Raw genomic sequence first — 27,500 nt, 5'->3', positions numbered from 1 at the left:
GTGGTTGGAAATATACACAAAAGCGGAAAAGTATCCGTGCAAGAAAAGAAGGAAAAAAAAAAGAAGAAGAAATGAAGCGAGCGCAGCTAGATCATGGCCGTCAGTTCGAGGGTGTTGAGGCCGCGAAGACTAGGTAGGGGGGACGGACGGGGGAGGTGGAGGGAGATCCGTTGTGGGGGAGAGGGGGAGGAGAGCAAGAAGAGTTGGTGTTGGGGGGGAGGGGGGAAGGAAGGCAAAAGGGGAGAGAGAGAAAGAGAGAGAGAGAGAGAGAGGGAGGGAGTGCTTGAGTGTGTGTGTGAGTGGGACGGTGAGGGAAGGGGGAATGTGGGAGCTGGGAAGTAATGGTTGAACGGTTAAAGGGGAGAGATTTACACAACATCTAACCTGTCCAGGAAGTAAAGGGGAATCAATAGAAAGGTTTGTGTGAGCGCTTATCTTTGCATCTGGTGGGTTTTGCGACTTCTGGCCAAATGGTAACTCGTCGTTCTTAAGGTTACCATACTTGTGGATTAATAAGGTTCTCGTCTTCTGCCACACCCTTCCCACCTCTCGACGACTCCAAACTTCGAAACGAATTTCTGTTTACTTCTATTTTGCAGAATTATATTGAATGGCACCAAAATTTCAAGCAGAGTTGAATCATGCAAAGATCTGTGAGGAATATGAACTTTGAATTGTGGTTCGCCAAAACTTGAAGAGCAGACTTCCAGATAAAAAGGTCTCGAAAAGATTCTGTCATTCATACCTACGCTTGTGGTGACATGGGGCAAGTCTGGCTGCAATATAAGATTCAAGGTTTGGTGAAAGGAAATAGCCGAAATGCATCGCTAATAAGCCCGGAATAACAATAGTCTGGTGTAGTAAAAAAAATAAAAAAAAAACTCATTACCTTTTTGTGTAGATTGGACGGTTAATATGCGATCATTACTGAACCGGTTTCAATATAGAATGAATTATACAGAAGTAGGGATTAACTCAGTCTTAATTAATATATATTTGGCGTACCTGTTACCGCACATAGAAGATATAATAACGAGAACGGTGGTCTGGTGTTGTCCGCAAGGAAATACTCACCCTCTAAGACTGGTGGAGCAATGGCCATTGGAATACTCCTAAAAAGGGTCAGAATTGTTATTTTATGCTGGGAAAAATGATTTAAAGTCATGAGCTATACTTCTGGTGATAGAAGTTCACTCTCGACGTGGTTCGGAAGTCACGTAAAGCCGTTGGTCCCGTTGCTGAATAACCACAGGTTCCATGCAACGTAAAAACACCACACACAAACAAGATTAAAGTCATGAGATCTACTTTACCGGACAGAAGAATGATGAGTTATGCAGTCTGGGCAAAATAGGAAAGAGAAGAACAACTATCCTAAACACGAGGCAATATCATAAACAAGGACAGAGAAACAAGACCTGCACTGTCAAGACCAGAGCGAACATCAGAACAACGCTCTTCTAAAGGCAGGTCTGAACCATAATTTTGAGGCGATTTTCATGGGCATGATCGGAATTGTAAAGATTTTCAGTCAGTCTGAATACACCAATTGTAAGAGATCGGAGAGGTTAGAATTTTTATTATCAAGTAGGGAAGAGGTATTGGGAAGGACCGAAAAATGGGAAATACAGTATGTCAAAACGTTTATCCGAAAGCATTGATCATAACCGCCTTAAGTTACTTGGTCTTGTGGTCACAGGTGGCTGAAATAAAACATTTCGAGGTCGTTTTTTAACTGAATAACACAAGACGGATGCGAGAACGAAGGCAAAAGGGGTAAAGAGCTTGAGTCATCTTCAAAACGATGCGAAGAAAAGGTGGGATGAAAAAGGTCACGATAAAGGCTACTAAGAGAACGGGAGAGAGAGGACAAGTAAACTTATAAATAACAAACAAGGTCATTAATGGATCCAAACTATCTTTGAAGCTGAAAAGGCTCCCCATATTCATTGGGTTTGTGGGTATCATTTTAATTTTAAAGACGGGTATTGTGAATAGAAGGAAGACTGGAATAGACAGGTAACTTAGGAACGTGAGGAGTAGGAAGACGTGGAACAAAAATATCATTTAAAAATGGGGAGACGTGTTTAAAGAATAAGTGGGTGGGAGAGCAGTTGCTGTAAAAGTATTTTTGCAAGAACGTGATTTCATTGTGCAAAGCTTGCCCACTTGAGGTCCGAATCGACACCTATTCAACTGACACCAAACTCAAATCCCGAATTTTCCGGCATCAGGGATCATGCCGATCAATGCAAATATTCAGTACAGTACAAAGGCTTTAAGGTTTTGGACGGAGCCTCAAATCATAAGCTTTCAACAATTAATGGATCATTGTTTGTAAAAAAATAAAAAAAAAACTGGTCCCCTCACAGAAGACCCATGCCACGTCTACACCTCTTTATCTCTCGTGAACCGTTGACGTTTTCTCCGGTTCTTAGTCCTTCCTCTGCCTCCACACTCATCGGTTAGTCCTTACTCATATTTTTATGTTTTTCTTTTATTGTAACTGAAGATTGTGTGTTTTTATGTGTCACTTTATTTTACTGTACCAATTAGGTATTATTACCTTGTAGGTCGATAATGAGGCCTGCTGGTTGGCCTCCAAACGTTGTAACCGGGTAAATATGATTTCCTTGACCTGTTGGTGTGCTTCCCTTGCCTTCATTGCAATGTTTGTTTTATCATCTCTCTCTCTCTCTCTCTCTCTCTCTCTCTCTCTCTCTCTCTCTCTCTCTCTCTCTCTATATATATATATATGTAAGTGTTTACATAATAAAATATGAATTTTGAGTCCATTATATATAAAAGTCTAAAACTATAAAGAGGTCAACCAGATTGCTTGCAGGAATGTGATCAGACTAGAGACGCTAAAGATGACGTATACAATAAGTATGTAGGCTAAGATAACATGCCGTCACTGTAGTCATTCAATTGTTTATAAACATTAGTCCAAGCTCCCTGCTTGAGACAACTACCCCTACCTATTATTCAAACGGCCTACGTGATCTGTAGCGTGTCTCATTCGATTGTGTGTTCGTATGAAACTATGTCATCTGATAGTATGTTTCATAATGTTTCGAACTACTGTCTGTTCCTTCATAACTTGTAACAGAGATGGTAGACAGGCAGAACAGAGTTAGTGATCGTCATTAGAAGACCTGTACCTCTTTACCTAAGCTTTATCATGTAGAGGAATAGGATTAGCCATCATCATTGGCAGAAGCGATCAAGCTATCGTCATAGAAGACTTGTACGATCATACCTGATCTTCCATCATGTAAAACTTCAGAAGATTATACTATTTTTATACCTTGTGTTTTTCTACAAGAACCTCACCGAACCATGAGTTCAACACATCGTCGTAAAGATAATACCGACTTCGTAAGTGATCTACAAAACCCAGACACTCCATTGAAGATGGAAGTGCAATACCAACCGACTTAGCGTATAGATTATCGCTAGTCTAACATTACCTCATAGGGCGCCTTATCATACAAGGTACCAGCCCTAATATTGGTGGCCAGCGGACCAGAAGAACTCTACAAACGTCCTACGAAGAAAAAACCAGAATAATAAATCATGTATCATAGAAGTCAACGACGACGAAAGCAGCAGATTCTTCAAGCAACCTAGTATCATCATTAGTGAGCGACTTCGAAAACAAAACAACGATTCGTCCAAGCAACTTAGTATCATCGTTAGTGAATAACTTCAAGAAGAAACAAAAACCGACGTGTCCTTTTCCTACGGCAACGGAAGCTTCGTCTCTCATTAGAATCATTCAAGAAAACATCGTTAGTGAGCGTTTCCGGCACTGCAAGAAACAAACCGAACGCGTCTGCAGCATCGGATTTTTCAAGGGCTCGAATCATCGAAACAACGCGCACGGGGGAAACTGAAGCCAAACCAGGTCGTCCGCTAAATAGAGGAGGACCAAGGCCGTGTGTCGTTATCGGAACACCGTGACTTCCCACAAAAGCAAGCTAAGTACAATTTTTTTATTCATTTGGAGTAACTTTAAAAAAAAAAAAAGAGTGTTTCCTTTGCAGGTCGAATTTCGTTATTCCTGTGGCTGAAGTTACGAGACATTCTTAATCTTACTTTTTTACAGAAATTATCTATATCATTGAGATTTCGCTACTGCGAGTTTTTATCTTTGAGTGTCTGTTTCCAGAAGTTCTACTGAAATATCATAATCATATACTATGTTAATTTTATCATTTTGGGTGATTATTAATCCCTTACGTTACAAATCATATTAAACAGTGAATATGCGTTTACGCAGTGGACGTCTGTATTTATACAGATGCATGGATAGGGTCGTTAAGCACCGTAGTGATTAGAAAACACACAAAAAACAAGTGGAACACCCGTACAAATCTAGATAAATTAAAGGTAAACCCGAAGACACAGCAGATGACTATATATATATGACCGGTAGTAGTGATAATCTTTCATACCAATCGTCATAAACTGGTTGCATTCCGTCATCCAGGGTTCCCTACTATGTCACAGAAAGCCAAATCACTGTTTTCTGGCCTACAATGCTTACAGATATAAAAAGCACATAACTAATTGTAACACGTGTCATGAAAACAAGGGATACACTAAGACACCTGTCAGTTTAAGGCCTATCCTGTGCCAAATCAATCCTTGAAAGAATATACGTAGAATTATTAACAGAATTACGAGTCTGACAGAGGGAATAAACACTTCTTAGTGTTAATAGTTCCTTGACACGTTATATAGAATTAATAGCACTAAAAACAAACACCGCAATTGAGTGCGTTAGGAATATTTATGAGTGCTAAATCAGTAAATATGGAATTCAACACATAATAATCTGTGACTCGGGTGGTGTAAATCAATAATAATCTCCTTAACACGTTGTGTGAATTCCTTTCCATTAAGAAAACCAATAATATATTTTATCACCCAGAGTCAATCGGTTTGGTAGAATAACGGATAATTAAATAGGAAGTGTCAATGTCTTACGAGTTACAACTCGTGATATTGGATCCAAACTGGATTATAGCGGTTCTCGCGGTTTTATATACCTTTATCAGTTATATCTTGTATCTATTGAATTGATGCCGCAAGTAGCCTTATACGGTACGCCGCTAGAACACTTTTCCACATATTCAAGCCAACCATTAATTTATCAAATATATAAATAAATAAATATAAAAAAAAATAAAATAAATATGGATACAAGTGGAGTCAATATAATACACTCCGTAAGAAGTCGGAAGGGTTCAACAAAAAAAAAATTATAATAAAAAAAGGAATCACGATAATATCAATAAGCAAAACGTAACCATTAAATATCCAAATATATATGCGTAAAGATTTGAACTCTAACTTAACGCTTTAGTAATGACAAATAAGCTAAAAGTTCAAACACATATCCAAAATCTACTGACATATTGTCTGTCCCGGTGATTTATATTCGTAGTCAATGAAAAAAAAAAATTAAATAAATAAATAAATAAATAAACTAATAATAAATAAAATAAATAAAATAAAATAAAAGAGATTTTAAAGTCAGGAAGTCTAGAAGTGAAAATGTTATCTATGGAATAATCCTATATGAATCTTATACAGGGCTAATAATATATATAGAATTTGTATGGAAACCTTTTTCATATAGTTTGAATAAGGAATATTTATTTAACATAATGCCAACATGAAACTAATATATTGTTCAATTTTGGTACTGTTGTTTTTTTTTTTTTTTTTTCAGACATTCTTCTCATGCGGTGGAGAATTAAAACACTAAAATATCATTTGAAATACTAAAGTCGTATCTCTTACAGCAAGTAACGTAACTCTTAGCTGGCTGAGAGCAATCTCCTGCCAAGTGACGACGTCATCATTGCCGTATCAGCATTTGTTCCTTTTAACCTCAATAATCTGCTTACACGGCTTCATCTGTGTGTCGTCTCTGCTTGCAAAGCAGAATTGACCTGGAGGGAAAAGGAATGCTTATTCATGAACTTCACATGTGGTTCATAGGTCCCATGGACAGGCCACCAAATAAATATTCTTATCCGTGTGTGTATGCAAGTAGTAAGGACTTGCACATTTTAAAATTTTACTTAATAAAACAAAAAAAAAAAATAAGGAATAGAGTTTTCTATAACATCAAAATGAATTAATCTTATTTTCTGAACCTCATAGACATTTAGAAGTATCACGATATGGATATGGATTTATTTAACTTGCAACATTAGCCTATTACAATTCAAGTAAACATTCATGGGAAAATGTCACATTTCTTGGAAAAACCCAAGTTTATTTAGAAATTAGTTACATAGTGGGTTTTTTTCGTTTGCATCTCCTACCTATTAATAAAGTTTTTAAAAAAAATTAACCTCAGAGGATGCGCACGAGAAAATTGCATATGAAACTTTTGTTAGGGCACATAGAATCATGATTAAATATTCTCTTTGACTCTTTATGCTGCCTGGCAATCTTACAAATAGCTCCATTTTCACTTCTTGTCTAGTAAAACTTACTACCAGTAATATCGAATTTTCTTTGAGATTCGTATTGATATCTATTTATTTTTTATAATTATGGATATTTTTTTACAAGTCAATCATAGACCTGGATAGGTTTTTCACTCATCGTTAATGCCATTGGGATAAAAAGTTTGTACAGCGGACTCTTTTTTGAATTCCAAAATATCAGCGGAATTCATGTGGGTAAGTCTGTCTAAATGGCCTCTCTCCCCTACCCTGTATGTTTGGATGTCGTCTGAATTTACTTTGCCCTTGTGACAAGTATAATTTCACTTGCAGGCTGATTAATGGAACCTGGTTACAGTATCCTGCAGTACGAGAGTTTTCACATAGCAACTTCAAAAAATCGTTCGTCGCAGCGGACGACTACGGTCAAGTAACAACCGCCTACAATGTGAAAGAATTTCATGGACTTCTTCGACCGACACCGTATCTCGTCGTTAATCTCGTTTTAATGCGGAATGCTCCAGCGGCTGTCGGAATTCGACTACAAAAAGGGACATACTTCCGACAATTACGACCCGAAGGATATTCAACTCTACTTTGCTGGCGAAGGACTCGTGCTGGATGATCTATTCATCGCGAACGTAATCGTGTAGCTTAGGATGCAGAGAATAAGTATGAGCGCAAAATGGAACGTTGGACCCGCCCAGGCACAAATTTTCCCCTTGTTTTAACCATTGAAAAAGGCCGTTTCAGTGGCTATAGCGTGGTGTCTGGAACTGTGTAATGGACGAAAAGTGGTTCGAAAGCTAGTTAAAAGTGAAGTAGTATAACCTCGGTCATGTATCCTATATATATAAAGTATCATGTATCCTATATATAATTGATCATAAATAACAGAATCGAAATATATTTTTTGTCGTGTACGCACTAGAATCTCTTATATAAATGATCATAAAATAACAAAATCTAAAACAAATATATCTTTATTTGCGTGTACGCATAGGAATCTATTGTAAAAGTGCACATATATTAATCATAATTATATGAATCCATATACATATGTATAAACAAATCAGGTAGCCTATAATCAATCTGTTACCGTTATATCTTACCCATTATCTCAAAAGCAGTTATATAGTTCAGTATATGATTATAATTCTAATCAAAGATATAACATTTAGCATAAAAATCAACGAATCAATCAGCATAAACATTAATATTTTATCAATTCATATATGATATTTTTTATCAGTTAAAATATGATTTTATCATGTTAATCTTCATTCTATGCAATTATCAGAGTACATTAGTATTTTCTGTAGCATAGTATCTTAAAGAAATGAAGTGTAAAACTGTATCATTATATATCCGTGATCACTATTATTTACAAATATCATTGTTTTATATTTTATTACTTGAATCAATTCATGTACACAATGAATTTTTTTATTTACTTATATATATATATATTCACATAGTGTCTGTATCACACACTCCTATAAGTCAAATGCCAGTCAAGTTTGAGTAATATTCAGTAGTTGGTTTGTTTTTGGTAGCTGACCGAGCTAATGTAAGTGTGTTTTACATAATAAAATATGGAATGTTAGTCCATATATATAAAATCTAAAACTAAAGAGGTCAACCAGATTGCTTGCAGGAATGTGATCAGACTAGAGACGCTAAAGATGACGTATACAATAAGTATGTAGGCTAAGATAACATGCCGTCACCTGTAGTCATTCAATTGTTTATAAACATTAGTCCAAGCTCCCTGCTTGAGACAACTACCCCGACCTATTATTCAAACGGCCTACGTGATCTGTAGCGTGTCTCATTCGATTGTGTGTTCGTATGAAACTATGTCATCTGATAGTATGTTCATATGTTCGAACTACTGTCTTGTTCCTTCATAACTTGTAACAGAGATGGTAGACAGGCAGAACAGAGTTAGTGATCGTCATTAGAAGACCTGTACCTCTTTACCTAAGCTTTATCATGTAGAGGAATAGATTAGCCATCATCATTGGCAGAAGCGATCAAGCTATCGTCATAGAAGACTTGTACGATCATACCTGATCTTCATCATGTAAAACTTCAGAAGATTATACTATTTTTATACCTTGTGTTTTCTACAAGAACCTCACCGAACCATGAGTTCAACACATCGTCGTAAAGATAATACCGACTTCGTAAGTGATCTTACAAAACCCCAGACACTCCATTGAAGATGGAAGTGCAATACCACCGACTTAGCGTATAGATTATCGCTAGTCTAACATTACCTCATAGGGCGCCTTATCATACAAGGTACCAGCCCTAATATATATATATATATATATATATATATATATATATATATATATATATATATATATCTATAAAATCACAAAAGTAAGCACGTGATTTTGTTTACCAGCAAATCCACAGGGAAAAGTTTGAAAAAGAAAAGACAGAGTGCCAAGTACTTTCGTGTATTTACCACAAAGTCCCCCGAAGATGTGGTAAATACACGAAAGTACTTGGCACTCAGTCTTTTCTTTTTCAAAAAAATTTTCCCTGTGGCTTTTGCTGATATATATATATATATATGAATTCTAGGGGTACATTCTAGTCTTTTGACATTGACTTGACCAGGGCAGTTTCTCGGTGAATGATTGTCTCCTGCGTTTAATATGGTGTGTCTTTCTTTTGACCCGAGGGTCTTATAACACTTTCCTGGTAACATAAGCTTGCTGCCCTCCCTCCCCTTCCACCGACACCTTCTCTCCCCCTCCTCCTTCCCCTACTAATTTGGAGTGCTTCTCTTTCTCTTTCTTCCATGTCATTCCACGGCCAACTCCTCCTCTTCCTTTGCATTTATCTTGACTCTCTTGGAGGTGTGCGGGAGGCGGGGAGGAGATTTCTCTTTCAAGTGGCTCCTATTCATTCCCATCTTATCTTTCTTTCGTTCAGGAAAGTTGAGTCTTTTGCCAACCAGAATTTTCAGCAGATTTCACAGCCGCCGTCTTATCTCTCTCTCTCTCTTCATTTATTTTTAACTGAAGACGAATGGAAATGAACTGGTCAACATATGGGATTCATAATGAGGCCATGTTAGGCTGATATCATGACGACCAAGTTTCTAAAACTGCCGCCTGTACCAGCGCCTTCCTACATCCCATGATATCCCATTTGGTTGGGACTTTCCTATTTTGTTTGCTTGTCTCTTCTCTGATTGGCCCCTTTGTCTATGTGTCGTGTATTCCTCGAAAGAACTATATAAACATTTACATAAAGGAACAGAGCGACAGCTTAGGATACTGTATCACGAATGCTGCTCACAAAAATATACTTTTATTAGAGATTTACTTGAAACTTTGGTGCTGCGAAGTGAAACAATTAGGCCAGTTGAATGAAGTTACGTTATCGGGAGTTTAAGTCTAAGAATACTTCTTGCAAAAGAATGACAAAAACGTTGCAGAAAGTCTTTTCCAGGCCAATGCAGTAAAAGTAATGTATACAATCTTGTGCGAGGAGGTTAGTGAGGCGATGTCACACGAACTCAATTTCTACTGTATTTTTAGCATCTTTCCCAAACTTTGTACCAATTAGGATAGCTATTCCATTTTTCACATTGATGGACACTCTAAGCTGTGGATGTTCGTTACAGTGATAACGCACACGCGAGAGCTTTGATAACTAAATTCGTGTCACCAGTTTATGCTACTTTGTGGAGTTAGTCCAAAGTTTGTCGACAAAAGGCTAAGAGGTGCTGAAAATGTTCTCGTGTGACACCGATAGCGAGCTTCTTCGTGTACCTCGGGAAAAATAGCGTTGCAAATTTTATGAAGGGCCCATGTTTTAGAAGGCGCGTGGCTGCTGTAGAGGTTGCTGATAGTAACTGCATGCAAGGCAAAAATTTCGTGATTAGTCATTTTTTCTTCATCTTCATTTTTCACTCTAGTATCTTTATTCAGGATTTGGATTCGTTATCGTTACAACAACAACAACAACAACAACAACAATAATAATAATAATAATAATAATTATAAACTTTGTAATCATGCGCATCTCTATAAAGTGCGAATTACACTTTCACTTGAAAAACAGGAGTGAGCGATACATTTTGAGGACAATTTTGATGATACCTCCGAACCAAATCCACTACAAATAGCGCACGGAAGCTTAGATTCATCTGAAGAGCCATTCATTTTCTTTACCAGCAAGCAGTGCACTTTTGAAGGGATTAATACCGAGACAAAAAAAAAATCATTTCTTTCATAATCGTAAGGCTGAATCAAGGTTGAACCGCCTGCGCATGAAATTACCACAGACTAAGGCCCCGTTCACACGAGGCGGTTGCAGGAAAGTCAGTGAAAGAGCACAGGGGTGTTCACACACAACCGCGCGGTTCGACATACACGTGTTTATAAGGCCCCGTTCACACGAGGCGGTTGTATCCGCGCGGATTCTGCCGCGGTTTCCGCCTCGTGTGAACGGGGCCTTACCATCTGTCACTTCAAGCAGGCCCACATGAGGCTCCTTAACACCACCTCGATCTCTTCTATATGTAGGGTCGTTGCACGCATTCGAGCAATTCCTGAATATCGAGATTAGATCATTTTTACAGTGCTTCTAGTTCTCATTCCGTTTTTCCTGCCAGCTCTTCAGATTATATTCGTGACTCGTTTCTCCAGTTGCATTTGTGGACCGTTTCCTTTGGATCGCTCTTAACTCTGGAAGCAGTTCAGTTCCAGTCAAAAGTATTTAAGAAATTCACCAGATTCTCCTTTATATTCGTCTTGACGCGATCAGACGCCCACCTCCCGTCCCCTTTACGCGATCAGACGCCCACCTCCCGTCCCCTTTACGCGATCAGACGCCCACCTCCCGTCCCCTTTACGCGATCAGACGCCCACCTCCCGTCCCCTTACGCGATCAGATGCCCACCTCCCGTCCCCTTTACGCGATCAGACGCCCACCTCCCGTCCCCTTTACGCGATCAGACGCCCACCTCCCGTCCCCTCAACACCGCCTGGTGTATATTTTCGCTTCAGCTAATCCTTTTGCTTCCTCTCTGTCACATATCTTGGCTCCTCTCCCATGAACTATCCTGTCTTCTTTCCTTTCCATGAAACAACCGCACACAGTATTTCCATAAGGAGTAGTTGACTCAACTTTTGCCTCCCAAGACACTCTTGCTCTGTTCTATAACTTCCTCAGCTCTTCTGCGGTTAACGTCCTCCGTCATTCTACTGTCCTTTTGTAACATTTACTGCCATATGCCAATATGATTCAGTTACCTCCAATGCTTCACTCTTCTCGTGAAACGACTCCATTTTCCCGGCTTCTATTTGCCATCATAACGTTTATCATTTCAATATTTACTTTTTTTAACTTTTTCCTTTCCAAGCTCTTGTACCAAAAATTTGGCAGATTTTCCTCTTTTTCTTTGACCAACAACGCTATGCTAACACATCGGCTATTCCATATTCATTTCCCAATCTCTTCTTTTATATCACTTATTTGCTCCCATATCTGTGTGACCTTCCTTTAACTTTGCCATTCCTTTTTTTTTATTATTAAGGATCATACAGCTATTGAAACATAACACGCCAGTTCCTGACATTTGTTCTTTATATGAACGTAGTTCGTTATTCGTCTTACTTATTCTTACGCAAGTTTCTTCTCTTCATAAATACTTTAGCCACTCAAAAGGCAGTCTACACTTAATATCATAAAGGCTTTCTGCACGGGGGCTCTCCCCGGTTTTCATTCACACAAACCTGATATAGTTTTGTGTGCGTCTCGCACAGCTTTTCCCTGAAAATGTTGAAAAACAAGCAATTGTTTCACAAACCCTCTACCACATCTAAAGCTACACTGCTCCTCCCTTATCAGCACTATCGTCACCTGTCATTTTCGTAGCTAAAGCCTATCCATAAACATTTCGTTTCATTTGATTCTCCCATGTCACGTTTTCCCGTGTAATAGGAGACAACTGTCTCACTATCAACTTGAGGTCTATCATCATTCGGTAACAGTGTCACCAACACAGTGTTTGCTCAGGTAGTCTTGCCGTTTCTCGGCGTTTTTCCAGTCTCCGGTATTTTATGGTTTCCTGGAACCCTCAGCAGTGACATCGACAACTATCGTCAGACTTAAATGAACCCCGTAAGTCTCAGCTTTTAGTTCTGCTACTTTGCCGTCGTCTTCATTCAACAATATTTCGTGATACTCATCGTGTTGACATAAAACCGAATCCTCTCCTGAGAGTATTCTTACGCTGAGTGTCAGTTCATCACCCCGAAGGGGCTAAGTGTCATCAGCGCACCTCACGTGGTGTACTGTTGACATTACTGAAGGGTGTTTGCAGGGTCCTTCCGGCTTCTAGCTACACCCACTTTTTATCCATTTACTTTACTTCCATTCTCGCTTCTTCTCTCCAGTCTTCCTGTCCAACGCCTCTAACTATGACTCCTTATTGCAAATTAGGGGGTTTTCTCCCAGTTCCACCTTTGGATTGTTGTACTTCATCTCCCTTATTTACCGGATCTCTTCGTTGACCTATCCAACCTCTCCAACTCCCTGTTTCATTGTGTGAGGTGGTACTTGGTCGACAGTGCCCCAGGGCTTGGCTTGGCACCCGGAATCTCATCAAATCAAATCGAATCATCCGTTGTTACACATTCCCTCCCCTCCAAAATAGATTCTTATTCTTCCCCATACTCTTTTCTTCAAATGCTCACCGGAATCTCTTTTGCGGATGTTATCATCTCATTTCTCTATTACTAACATTCTTTTCCTTCACATCATTTCCGCTACTGCCCAGTGGCAGTACTCCAAACAATTTTATTGTTTCTACTAACTGATGACTTCTGTGTCCTGCCATCCACTGATTTCATTCCTCTTGCCTATGCACATTTCATCTTTGAATTCCAAACACCAGCTGTCTCCTCAGTTACACCTTCCTTAAACTTGGTAAACTCCTCAAGAAAAACGTCCTCTGCGTTTTTGGTCTTCTGCTGTTCTTCACGGGGTTTCATGGGTACGAAGCACGGAGGCATGTTGGACCTTGAGTTTCAGGCACATCTTGAGTGGTTATTCTTGATGGAACCATAGTTATAACAGGAATTGTGCTCGTTATCTACTTTCTCCCAAGGTATTAATGTGTTTCACCTTAAATAGTACTCAATGCCACATTTTGAATCATTGTTGGCCACCTGAACCTACCGCCACTTTTCAATTTTGCTTCGTTCATAAAATGATCAGATATGTAGCTCCAGCATCTGAGCTACTTATTTTGATTATGTGTTTGGTCGGCATAGAGAATTGTAGCCAAGTTCGTGAAAGACTGAGAACTTGGACTGAACTACAGTTAGGTGCTTAAAAGTTGGCCTTACGTAGACATACTACTTGCAAATAAATCTCTGGCTCACCTTCCATTCCATCACTAGGCTACTAACAGATAATGGTAGATTGGTTACTGGCCCCAGGGGAAAGGCTGAACTGTTCATCGAGTTTTCGAAGCTAAGCAGTCAGCTGAGGATGTCCCTCTCCCTAATACTTGTCACCCTAAAATTTGCATTTCTCTCCAGGAATGTTATGAAAATTCTGGATAATCTTGATAGCCGGGGTGGAGAAGATCCTGATGGTTTCGTGCCTTTGTGTGTGTGTTTTATCTTTTTTAAGTTTCTAGTGTGTTGCTCCCAAGGTTAGTAGATTTTATAGATATTTATGTCGGTGTAGTATCTTTACGTAGGGTGCAAGCGTAGTTATACTACAGTGCCTGTTCCAAAGAGTGACATATCTGCAGACAACAGAAACCACTGAACAGTTTCTATTCTCCCTGTGCTCTGCAAAGTTGCTCAAAGACGTACTTGTAAGCCATTATACAAGTATGTGGAATCTAAAGGATTGTTAGCTGATAGTCAATATGTATACAGGAAGCAATTAAGGTACCTGCGATGCTCGTTTAGATTTGAGACGCCATTTCCAAGAGAACCTTGATAAAGATTTTGAGGGCAGAGTCATCCAAATAGATTTTTAGTGCTACTTTCGATCGAGCAAATCACAAGGCGCTCATTTGGGAATTTCCGAATTTTGGAGTGGGTGGATATGTTGTAGAATTATTCCAAGGTTTCCTTACAGTTAGGCAGCAGCGAGTTGCTGTTGATGGTATCTTGAGCGAACCAAGACCTATTGTGTCCGGAGTTTCCAGGGTAGTGGTCTTGGTCTATTATTATTTGTGGTATATACATGCGAAATGTTTGTTGGCCTGAAAAACAAGATTGTTCAGTGTGCCAATGATGCAACACTTGTGGGTTTAGTAAAGCCTTCACTTACGAAAAATGAACCTTCCCTCAGCCTCAGTGAGGACCGGATAAGTGAATGGTGTAGTCGGTCGGGTATGAGGCTAAACTCCAGTCAAATGAAAACATCATTGATTAGCAGATCTCGTACAGATTTCCCACCCCATCCGCCCCTTCAGCTGGATGGGATTCTGCCGAATGATTCTAAAGCTTTATCTATTCTAGGTGTCACTTTTGACTCACATCTTACTTTTGAGAAGCACCTAATGAAAGTTTCAGCAAAATCCGCTCGAAAGTTCGCCATTCTTCGTAAGGCCTCATATATTTGTAACAGATATAAAATCAGTGTAACCTATTTTAGGTCGTTTGTACTTCCTTGACTGTAATACTATTCTCCGGTGTGGATGCCTCCTTTTGTCAGAGATTTATCTCTTTTAGATAGAGTGGTTCGTTGTGGAAGATTTCTGTTTCCTAACAGTAGCAGTTATGACTTGAACTATTGACGAATGGTTTGTTGTTTGTCACTTTTTCATAAGTTGTGTTTTCATAGAGATCTTTCACATTCACAGTTAATTGCTAATCCCCTTTCCTGCCAAGAGCAACCAGATTCGCTGAACAGCAGCACCAATATGAATGTGCCTTTCTATCGAAATTCTCAGTTCCAGAGGTCCTTCTTGTCCTCACACATTTGGACAGTGGAAGTCTCCCTGAGGAAGTCGTGTAATTGGAACTTCAAAAGTTCAAACGAAGATGAAATACATTACTACTCTCATTCTGTTTCCCTTGCATTTTAATACATCTTTATGTTTATTAATTTATTTTTTCTTTTCAATAAGTAAAATCTCTTCTTTCTAAATTTCCATTTACCTTCTCATACTACTTATGAGCACCATATTCTTTGGAAGCTTGAATTTCAGATCAGTGGCCCATGTGGGCTTGTTTCATTTGGTTAGGGTTCATTCTTCTAATAAATAATAATAATAATAATAATAATAATAATAATAATAATGTATTATTATCATTATTATAATAATAATACATTATTAATAATAATACTCATACCCAAATTGCAAAATGGGAATGAGTTGCGTAAATGGCGGAAGTTCAGAACTCTCAGAGGAAGATGATTTAAGATGCCCCAGTGTAAAATGTTTATTTTTGGTGTCAAGAATAGGCCTTGTCAGTGCACGACTTATAAGAACATCTGGTTAATAATGGATACTCTTGTCTTAAACTGAACTGCTTCCAGAGTTACGAACGATCCAAAGAAAATCATCTACAGATGCCACTAGTGAAACGGATTGCAAATATCTCTCTCTCTCTCTCTCTCTCTATCTCTCTTCTCTCTCTCTCTCTCTCTCTCTCTCTATATATATATATATATATATATAATATATATATATATATATATATATCTATATATATATGTAGTATAAATCACAATGACACACGATTTACATGTCACAGTTAACCACAGGGACAAAGCTAATATAAGGATTACTGTTGACTTGATGTACAAACTGAACAATGTACAGATTGATAGTGAATCCAGGCTTGTAAGTTTTGACTTGATATCATTATTCACTAAGGTACTTATTGGCGATCTGCTGGAATTATCATTGGATACATTAGAGGCGCAGACAGCTAAATATACCATTTTTTAAGAACGCTCTATGTAATAGAACCGACTGAGTATCTGTGTACAATAAAAGAATGTAAAACCATTTTCTGAGAACATTGATAGAACCGATTAAATATGTGTGTACAAGACAAAGAGCTTGAATACAACCGGAAATTTTGCTCTCAAAAATCTTGTATGGTAATGGGTAACCCTTTGTCTCCAGTGTTAAGTAATGCATTTATTCTGCATTTGGAATTTTTCGAAAGCAAAATATTAAACACAATCATGCCACGAAACGTAGTAAGGTTCAGGCATGCTGGTGATAGAATATGTATTGTGCCAAGGATCAAGCGTGTGAAGAACTAAAATAAGATTAAATTAATAAGTGCCATCAATAAAAATGCTTTGGAAATGTAAAATGTTGGTAGCCTACCCTTTTTCGATTGTCTGTGTATTTCGATTGTCTGATACACAGAAATTCAAATACAGTGTGTAAAGAAAATCTACCAATATTTCTGTCCATCTAAATTTCTTTTCTGGTCAAAACAATAAAAACCCAGTTTTCATGTCCATCATTTGAAGAGCATTATGTACATGTAGCACTCATTATGTTGATAGCGAAAAAGATAGGATTAAAAAAAAAGGCAAGAAATTGAAATATCCTGATTCTGTATCAGACAGTGCATTAACAGAAATGTGATTATAACAACAAGGAAACTTTCTCAACAAATCCTCTTGTACTGCTATTTTGGTCTACATGGAGAAAAACAATGGAACAGAGAACAGGACACCTTAAAAAATGTGTGAGATAGATGCAGGTGAACGATGGGATTTTTGTGTGTTAGTGAAAACAATCATACAATCAACTGGATCGGAGCAAAATAGATGGTTTATTCTAAAAATGCACTGGAAAGAAAAATCATTCAGTTCAGTTTGATAAACGAAAGCTTTTTAAAGAATAGGGCGATGAGTCTTGGCATGCACAATGCTGATCCATTCATTTGAACCTGGTAGGGGGGTAGCGCCGTCAATGCACCTCATGCGGTGCAACGAAGGCATTGCTTAAGGTTCTTTGCAGCGTCCCTTCGGCCCCTAGCTGCAACCCCCTTCAATTTCATTTACTGTATCTCCTCTCATGGTATCTTTCTTTCATCTTACTTTCCACCCTTTTCTAACAATTGATTCATAGTGCAACTGCGAGGCTTTCCTCTATTTACACCTTTCAAACTTTTTCACTGTCAATTTCCGTTTCAGCGCTGAATGGCCTTAGTTGCCCCAGTGCTTAGCATCATGCCTAAAGCCTATAAAATCAATCCATTCATTTAAAAAGGAATATGGAACTTGTATAAATTCTAAGGTAGATAAACAGATTAGTAAACGGGATACTTGACCTCAGACACAGATGAGAGTGGGGCTTCACCCCTTCGCACTTGTGAGGAGTGAATATTTTGTTTCCAACTGTAGGTATTTTCGTTTGCACTGTCCCTCTAGCATATAGATTGTAAATTTCCACCACTATGTACCAGTCCCCAGAAAAATGGCTTAGACATAATACCGAAACTGGTTCGGTGTTTCAATTTACTACTGCTATATTGTGGTGGTGTGTGGCAAGTCACATGTCATTAAGTTAATATATATATATATATATATATATATATTCTATATATATATATATATAATAATATAATATAATATATATAATATAATATAGTATATTATATATATATTTTTTGTTCTGTATTATAAATATTTATATATATATATATATATAATATATATGTGTGTGTGTGTGTGTGTGTGTGTGTGTGTGCGTGTGTGTGTGTGTATGTGTGTGTACGAAAGACCCACTGTTAGGGATGTAACAAAGAAAACGAGTTATAGATTCAGCAAAAGAAAATGATGTGCGAGCTTAGCTTTCGTGTAGGACATTAAATGACATTAGACTTCTGTGGAAACTATAGTTCGCAAAGGGGCATCGTACTCTTCTGGCCATGAATATGTCGGCTTTTCTTTAAAAATGTAGGAGTTCCCCTTGTGACTCGTTGTAAAACGACTTTGATATCTTGTAGCAGTGCCTACTACGACACTTGCTATCATCAACGGACAAATTGAGACATAAATTAAGATTACGCTAATATTGGGAAATCTACGCATTTAAATAATTCAGTGGTAAAGGTTTTATAAATTTGATATGACACCTGTATTACTGTATATACACAAGTTATCAGTGATTGTCTCGTCCTTATACGCTTGAGTCAAATGAATGCCGTATGGTTGAGTTTGTATATGTTTATAAGTAGAGGTTAAAGGTCGTTTCCTTATTCATGTACGCAGGCGCACAATAATCGGAAATTTCCTGTGAGTGTTCATGTTACTCTTTATACTTTGACAAACATGCAAACACCTGTCATGAAAAAAGGAGGCACCCTATACCAAATTCTTGTGACTGGCCCTTCCCTCCCCCGGCTTCCCGTCCACACCAGTTTGACGAGAGGGGGAATAGGTAGTATTACCGCACTCGCAAGTAGGTTAACAGGTAGGTAGTGGCACAGAGAACAAAGGAAGGTCGCACATGTGCAGCCGCTGCCCCTCTTGGCATCACTCCCTCTTCGGTCGCAACATACATACTTGACATTTCTGAAGCGTCGGTTCGCCTTTTGTATAGAGTGAAGCATTCACCTTCCCTCGCTTGCTTGCTTGCTTTCTTCTCCCCTTCTCCTTCCACTTCCTCTTCCCCCTTCGTCTCGAACCCCCATCTTATTAGATGGAGGGGGAGGGTGTGGAGGGCTCTCCAAACGTGACTTCACTTCATTACTCTTCGGTCGATCTTCTTTCTTTTTTTGTGATTCGATTTCCTTCTTAGGATCCCGTGGAAATCTTAGTTGCCTTTGCCTTATAAGCTTACCAGTTGACGTACCTTACAGGAATATGCAAAAATATTTTTCTTTCACTATTTTTATTATTATTATCTGTGTTTGTTTCACGTCTTTTATTTCTCTCATGTTTGTCATTCCATTAGAATGGAAATAAAAAGTTTAACCTTTGGTTGTTTGGGAGAAGAAAGTCTACGCATTTTGCGGCGGATGTTTCATTTACTCTTCAACATTTTCTTTGTTGACGAGATGCTGATTGTCATAAGCGAACCTACTGCGTTAGTTTAACAGAAAAAAAAAGACAATAGAAAAAAAACATAACCTTAAAAGAAGGAAAGTTTCAGTGGGTTAATCTACATTGTCTGAAATACAGTGAGGTCGAACAAGGAAAATCTTATGTGAGGCAACATACCCTAATGCGTTGTAGAACGAGACGATGAGGGGAGATTTAACCGCACGGTTTCACCATCAGGGAGACACTGAGAAATGCAAAGAACCCACAGCGCTTCACTCCCTACTCTCTCTCTCTCTCTCTTTCTCTCTTGCCCGATAATTCTGCGTCGCGCCGATCCTCCGGTGTGCTTCTGTTCTGCCTCCTCTTTTCCTGTATCCTACTTTCCCACCCTCTGCCCACTCGTCCAGCAACCTCTCTCTCTCTCTCTCTCTCTCTCTCTTAGTTCGTCCTCGAAATTGTATTCTACGTCCATGGTTAATGTTTATCTCCCCCTCCTTTTTCATCCGTCGTAAATTCTCACCTCTTTTCTTTCAGCGCGGCTGTAGGCTCCAGTTTTCTTTCCGGGATTTTCATGCCTACGAAAAAAAGTACAGATTTAGACGCCGTTTCATGTATAAAGATTAAGAAACTTTTTTGGGATACGTCTTTTCTTAAGATGTGATCTTGGTTATCGATCTCTTTGTCTGTTTGAATAATGGCAAATCCATAGAGTGTAGTAAGGAGGAAAAATTCCCATGCATGGAGTGTCAAGCTATTGCATAAACCCTCTGTTCAGTGGCGTCGTTTAACAAACGCCTACGGTTTTATGCTCTTATTGTGCTGAAAAATCCCTTTTAATGACTCGCACCAATGAAAATATTACGTACTTATTGAATGGTGCTACTTTATTGGAAAGACCATCCTTGAACTAAGTAGGAGGTCATTGCAAACAGTCATTGACAATGAAAGTGCACACCTATATATATTTCTATCTATTTCAAGTATAAAAGGCCCATTAAAACACTCTCGTTTAAAGCTAAGGACTATATTTCTGTGGATTGACTCCCACCCTTCTCCATATAACTGGAGTTGCGATCTCTATACCAGTACTATGTCGTTCGGCGGTCTTCCATCAGGGCGGCGCTGCAAAGCCTCGCGGCCATTTTTAAAATTCTGGTAACCCGTAAATTGAACAGGGATTAGTGTCATTGTGAATCTTTTTTATTGTTAAAGTTTAATGAGTAAGGGTTTAGTGAGTAAGTGTTATTGAATGTTTATGAGTAAATGTCTAGTATAGGGTTTAGTGAATGTTTACTGAATGTTTAGGGTTTTGTGAATATTATTGAATCTTTATTGTGCAAGTATTCAGTGAATGTTTAGTTAGTCTTTAGGGTTTCAATGAATATTTTGTGAATGTTTAGTGTGTAAGTAATCAATGAATATTTAGTACATGACTTGTGAATGTTAGTGTTTAGTGAATGTTCACTGCAAGTATTCAGTGAGTGTTTAGAGTTTAGTGAAAATGTTTTTTAAATGTTAGTGTTTCACAAATGTTTATGCATAAGCATTCCATGAATGTTCAGCGAGTTTAGGGTTTAGTGAATGTTTAGTGTGTTAAGTGTTTAGTGAGTGTTTAGGGTTTAGTTAAGGTTTAGTGCATGTTAGTGTTTAGTGAATGAATGTTTAATGTGTAGTATGTCTGGTGAGTGTTTAGAGTTTAGAGAAAATGTCTTGTGAATGTTAGTTTAACAAATGTTTAGTGCATAAGCATTCAGTGAATGTTTAGTGAATGTTTAGTGTGTAAGTATTCAGTGAATGTTTTTTTAGTGTTTGGGATTACTGAATGCTTGTGTTTAGTGAATGTTTAGTTATTATTCAGTGAATGTTTAGTGAGTGTTTAGGGGTTTGATGAGTATTTAGGGTTTAGTGAGTATTTAGTGTTTAATGAGTGTTTAGGGTTTAATGAATTTTTAGTGAATATTTCTCGAGTGTTTAGTGTATAGTGAATGCTTAGTGATTGTTTAGTGTTTAATGAATGCTTAGGATTAAGTGAGTGTTTAGTGAATGTTTACCGAGTGTTTGTGGCATAGTGAGTATTTAGTGTTTTATGAGTGTTTAGTGAGCATTTAGTGTACAGTAAGTGCCTAGTGAGTGATGACTATTCAGTGTTTAGTGTTATTAAGTGAGTGTATGTTAAGCGGAGTGTTTAGAGAGTGTATAGTCAGTGTGTGTTTAGTGAGTGTGAGTGTATAGTAACTGTGAGTGTTTAGTGAGTAAAAGTGTATTGTGAATGTTATTGTTTAGTGATTGTACAGTACTGTTCAGTTAGTGCTTTGTGAATTTATGCTAAGAAAGTCCTGTAATATACAGGAACCATTTATGCTAGACACTGCTTAGATCCAAGAGCAGATGCTTAGGCATTGGCCACAATGGTTGGAGTGCTCAGTCCAACCTGTTTTTGTAAAGAAAATTTTCTCTGTGAAATTGGGTCCAGTAATAAAAATAATAATAATACCAGCAACAACAATAATAATACCAATAGGGAAAATGATATCAATATTAATAATAATAATAAGATAGTAATATTAGTAAACAGATAAAAATAATAATAGTAGTAAAGTATTGTACCATGAGCTGGACCGAGACTTTTCAATATGGCTGCTCGAGGTCACATGTTAGGCAGGGAGATCGCCACTCCAGTGATTGACGCTCTGTGCCCTTATCAAGTAATGAATGACAGAAGAAGTTACATTTGCGAAATATATAATGGGAGATATGCCCTTAGGTGATGCCTGGGATCACCGGTAAGCCGACGTTGGTTCTGTCAATTGTCTTAATCCGCTTCGTTGCCTTAAGGAAGATTTTGTCCATATGGTCAGAGTCCCATAGGGCAACGATTAAGTGGATTAAGACAATTAACAGACCAACGTCGGCTTAGCGGTGACCCCAGGCATCACCTAAGGGCATCTCTCGCACTATATATTTTGCAAATGTAACTTCTTCTATCATTCATTCCTTGATAAGGGTGGAAGTCAGTCCACAGAAATATGGTCCTTAGCTTTGAACCAGAGTGTTTTAATAGTCATTTTATACTTGAGACGTATCCTGTTTTAACAGATGAATTTATTTACATTTTTATTTATATTAGCCACTTCGGGGGCCAAATGGATGCTCACATTGGAAGCAGCAGCACAGTCGCCACTTGCCACCACTGCAAGAGCAAATAAGAAAATACAAGCAATGTTTTGAGGACCGCCCCATCTTTTCTGAGTCATTACTTTCAAGACTGAAGCCTGTGATTCAAGAAAAATGTTCTAAACCACCAGTGGTCTAGGAAACAGACCTTAAGCTGCATTGTTTCAGCCCAATGAACAGGAAATCAGAAGAAATGAATTCTCCTTCTTGAAGGTGTATTGAGTTGACACTTGCCTATACCTTTATTCGGCGTGGGTTCGAATGCTGCCTGGGGAAAGAGAAGGAATTGATTTCTGTCGAATTACAAGGCTTTCTCTGAAAAGTGTCCCAAACGGTTATGGAACGAAACAGTCTGACGATGCTTGTAGGCATCACAATGCTGAGAACTATTGATTGTGACTCGTACACTGCATACTAAATAGGCAAATTTTGCTAAACAATTACTTAGCCCACCGTCCAAAGGAAGTCTATTCGGGATTTAGCTATCACCGTCATGCTGGTAAATGGAGAGTTCCATGATATCTTCATAAGTACCCTAACTTTGAAGGCAAAGTTAATTATGATTCTTCACACAAGGGTGTCACTGATGTACTAAAAATCAGGAACCAAACGCCAACGCTTTCATTTTAGGAATAAAGAACGGTTCTACAAGATTTGGAAGTTTTGGGGAAGGTTGGTAGTGCTTGCAACCATTTTTGGAATCAGATGCAATATTTGCATAAAAGTGTACATATTTTTCATATGGTGTGTAAACTTTGATAGTATTTATTATCCAGTATGGCTAACTGATAATTGTGCGGAAAACAGAAACCTCGTGAGATATTTCGCCACGTACAAGCGAAGGCATTTTCTCTGTGATGTTATCTCAAAAGTCCCTGTTGACCCACGCCGAGAACCAGCAAGTAAAACAGGAGAAACTCGAGGGCAGATTCTTCCACAGAGGAATGTGTATATGTAATGATTACATAATAAAAATATGGAATGTTAGTCCATATATATAAAAGACTAAAACTAAAGAGGTCAACCAGATTGCTTGCAGGAATGTGATCAGACTAGAGACGCTAAAGATGACGTATACAATAAAAGTAGGCTAAGATAACATGCCGTCACCTGTAGTCATTCAATTGTTTATAAACTTTAGTCCAAGCTTCCTGCTTCAGACAAACACCGTGACCTATAGCTCAAGCGGCCTACGTGATTAGTAACTATGTCATCTGATTGTGTGTTCGTATGTAACTATGTCATCTAATTGTATGTTCATATGTTCGAGCTACTATCTGCTTCCTTCATAACTTGTAACCGAGATGGTAGAGAGAGAAGAATAGAGTTAGCTATCGTCATTAGAAGACCTGTACCTCTTTACCTAAGCTTTATCATGTAGAGAGAATAGAATTAGCCATCATCATTGGCAGAAGCGATCAAGCTATCGTCATTAGAAGACTTGTACAATCATACCTGATCTTCACCATGTAAATTCAGAGAATATAAGTATTTTTGTACTTCGTGGTTTCTACTAGATCCTCACCTCATCACCGAATCATCATGAGTTTAACACATCGTCGTCATAACCAAAGAAGATAATACCGACTTCGTAAGTGATCTACAAACCCCAAGTCACTCCATTGAATATGGAAGTGCAATACCAACCGACTTAGCGTAAGATTATCGCAAGTCTAACATTACCTCATAGGGCGCCTTATTATACAAGGCAACAGCCCTAAAATATATACATAGGTGCCGCACACCGAGCGAAATTGAAGGCGAATAGATGAAGCTTCATATTCATATCTAACGCAGCTCCTTCGATTCACCTGCAAAATGTGTTCTCTTTACTGTCCGAGAAATGCCGGAATTCTTCATATACAACGAGAATGGCAAAGAAAGGTTTCCAGGAACAGATTTAAGACAGTGAGTGATCCACTTCAGGAAACGGAGTAGACAATGCAAGATCTTCACGAGGCCATTCCCTTTCAGAGTAAAAAAGAATCACAGGAATTGCTGTTGCATGCTCACTTTGGGTTTGAAAATGTTCTGCTCATCGTGAATTTGCTAGAATTATAATGTATGTATACAACCTCTTTTGATAGTTAAAAAAAATATTCTATCTTTTTTATTTACTATTTCGTTATAATTCCCTACTCGTTCTAAGAAAAGTTTGACGGATTTTAAAAAAGACGATATAATCCACATTCCAAAGGCTGATGAGGCGAATAGTATTGTAATTTTAGGTAAAGCTTTTAACATGTAACGTATGCAAGCCCTACTGGATGATGATACAACTTACAAAAAAAATTTATCAAGTCATAAAAAATTGCAATGGCACAATGAACAAATTCTCAAAGACAACAAAAATTAACAGGTCAGTTGTCAGTAAAATTTCCCTCGTTATCTTACATGTGCGGATTAGTAAAATCTCACATATATAATTCTTTAGATTTAGTCGATAAATTAAACAAAATAACTTTTTGTCCCACTGACGGACGTATTAGTTTTGATGCTTGTTCTCTTTCTACTAAAGTCCCAATAGATTCTGTTTTAGAGTATCTTAGTAACGAACTAACCCATCATGAATACCTCTACCGGCAAGTGATAATTCTATTTCACTCATTAGGTTGTGCATTTGTGATTGAGTTTATATTCAATGGTGAATTTTACCAACAAATATTTGGTACGGCAATGGACAACCCTTTATCCCCACTCCTCTCGAAGTTGTGTATGGAATTTTTCGAAAAACGATGTTTACCTAATATCATTTATACTTTAAAGTAATATAGGTATGTTGACGATATTTTCGTTGTGTTTGCCAGCTGGTATTGATGTTAATGATTTACTCTCTAATTTGAATAAGCAGGTAGTACCATCTATAAAATTTACTTATAATTAGAAAAAGACAGTTGCTCTATTTCTTAGATATTTTAATTTCAATGCAAATTCAGTATTTATAGATAACCAACCAACAACCTAATCTATGTCCATTTCTATTCAAACTATCTACTTTTTTCTATGCTTTTACGAGTGTTGTGCATTGTAAGTCCCTAGTATTTGGATCAAGAAATCGAATACATAAGAAAAGTAAGGACATGTTTATATTACCCTTCACATATACTAGACATTTGCTGTAATGAAGCCCAGAAACAGTTTTATAGTGACAGTAACATGAAGAAAGAAATTCCTAAGAAGATTCTTTCCATGTCATATTTTAGTGTTTTTGAAACCATAAAATCATTGTTGAAATCTTTTAATGGCAATCTGGCTTTCCCTATTAAACACACTAAAATAAATGTTAATAAAAAATAGCCCTAAGGAAAACAACAACATCATATATAAAATTACATGCTTGGACTACTTTTTTAATTATGGGTCAATTGAGTAAGGATTTAGAAGTGGGAATTAAGCAGCATAAGTATTCTGTCAAAACTGGGCAAACATCTAATGCAATATTCATTCATTCAAGTTAAAACTCTCACCAGATCAACTGGACTGACAGTTCAGGGATTGCCAGATCAAAAGATTTCTCTTCACGAAATCTTTTAAAATCTGCAATTGTACAGCAGACTGCCAGCTGTAATTTCAACCTTAGCCTTGGCATGTACTATTTGGACCCCTGTAAGTAAAATGTTTAGAGGGAAACCAGGAACTCTATTGTGCATTTATAGACCTAGAGAAAGCTTACAATAGAATCCCAAGAGAAGTAATGTTTTGGTGTTTAAGGCGAAGGAAATTCCCAGAAAAGTTGGTTAGGCTGGTCAAAATGATATATAAAAGAACGATAACAGTGATAACAGCAGTTGGGGAAACAGAAAATGAAGTTAGTGTTGGATTACATAAGGGGTCAGCATTAAGCCATTTTTGTTTGTGCTGGTTATGGATGTGTTGAGTGAAGAGAACAGGAATGAAGAGCTATGTGAGGTATTGTACGCCGATGATCTGGTGATTACTGCTGAAAATGAGGAGGACCTACTGAGAAGGGTTGGAGAGTAGCAGGAGTCTCTAGAGAGGGGTGGCTTAAAGGTGAATGTGAATAAAATAGAAGTTCTTCTGAGTAGCAGGGAAGATAGAGACAAAACAGTAATACAAGAAAGAAGAGGCTTGATTATAAAACAGGCAGAAAAGTTAAGTACTTAGGATCTACTTTGAGCCAAAAGCGAGGATGTGAGGCTGAAGTTGATAGTAGGATAAAAGCCGCATGGGGGAAGTGGAGAGAGGTAGCTGGAGTGGTATGTGATAAAAAAAAATGCCAATCAAGCTAAAAGTCAAGATGTATAACACAGTGATAAGACCAGTGTTAAAGTATGGAGCAGAAACATGGGCTCTAAGAAGAAAAGAGGAAGTGAAGCTTGAGAGAACAGAGATGAGAATGCTGAGGTGGATTATGGGAATATCGCTGCTTGAGAGATTGGAAAATAATGAAATAAATAGAGATTACAGAGGTGATAAGAGAGTCACAATTGAGATGGTTTGGGCATGTGTTGAGGATGGATGACAAGGAGAGAGTGAAGAAGGCTTGGGAGGAGCCTGTTAGAGGAAGAAGATCGAGAGGGAGACAGAATTAGTTGGCAACATGAAGTGAAGGAAGATATGGAGAGAAGAGGTTTGGTGGAGGATGATGCACATCTGGCAACTGACCCCTTAATGTAGGGATAATGGTGGGAAAGAAGATTAACAAAATGTTCAAAAATGACCTTGAAGACAAAATTGACTTATTACTAATTAGTTTCCATTATAAATAAGTTATTATATATTATATATCTATATATACTATATATATATATATATAGAATATATATATATATATATATAGGTTCTATGTATTCATATGTGTAATAGTTTATTAAA

At 37.9% G+C, this 27,500-nt stretch overlaps 1 protein-coding gene across 2 annotated transcripts in view; it reads left to right on the top strand.

Moving 5' to 3' along the window:
* Positions 1–27,500, top strand: part of LOC135211000 (uncharacterized) — a 216,229-nt gene that overhangs the window by 91,657 nt on the left and 97,072 nt on the right. The gene's annotated exons all lie outside the window — the stretch shown is intronic.

The sequence above is a fragment of the Macrobrachium nipponense genome, chromosome 4 (genome assembly GCF_015104395.2).
Source record: "Macrobrachium nipponense isolate FS-2020 chromosome 4, ASM1510439v2, whole genome shotgun sequence".
In the NCBI taxonomy this organism is placed as follows: Eukaryota; Metazoa; Arthropoda; class Malacostraca; order Decapoda; family Palaemonidae; genus Macrobrachium; species Macrobrachium nipponense.
The sequence above is the reverse complement of the archived record's forward strand: the minus strand, read 5'-3'. Positions and strand labels throughout refer to the sequence as shown.